This window comes from Gekko japonicus, unplaced genomic scaffold (assembly GCF_001447785.1).
Source record: "Gekko japonicus isolate JY-2015 unplaced genomic scaffold, Gekko_japonicus_V1.1 scaffold31, whole genome shotgun sequence".
In the NCBI taxonomy this organism is placed as follows: domain Eukaryota; kingdom Metazoa; phylum Chordata; class Lepidosauria; order Squamata; family Gekkonidae; genus Gekko; species Gekko japonicus.
Window position 1 is genome coordinate 413,361 of NW_015161404.1, and position 223 is coordinate 413,583.

Genomic DNA, 223 nt, shown 5'->3' on the forward strand with positions numbered 1-223 from the left:
GGGCGATCCCAGAGGGTGTCATCTTTAAAATCAACGACAAAAGAGAAAAGATTGACTCCACTTTCAAAGCCAAAGAATTTCTGAGATGCCAGTTGGGAATGGAAGAGGAATCCAAAGATGAAGAATCGAAATCAAGTGACTCTGCTACCTCTTTAACGGAAGAGGACTCTGCTGTAGAAATGGGTGCAGGCGCAATGAAAGTTACATATGATTTCAGAGACAG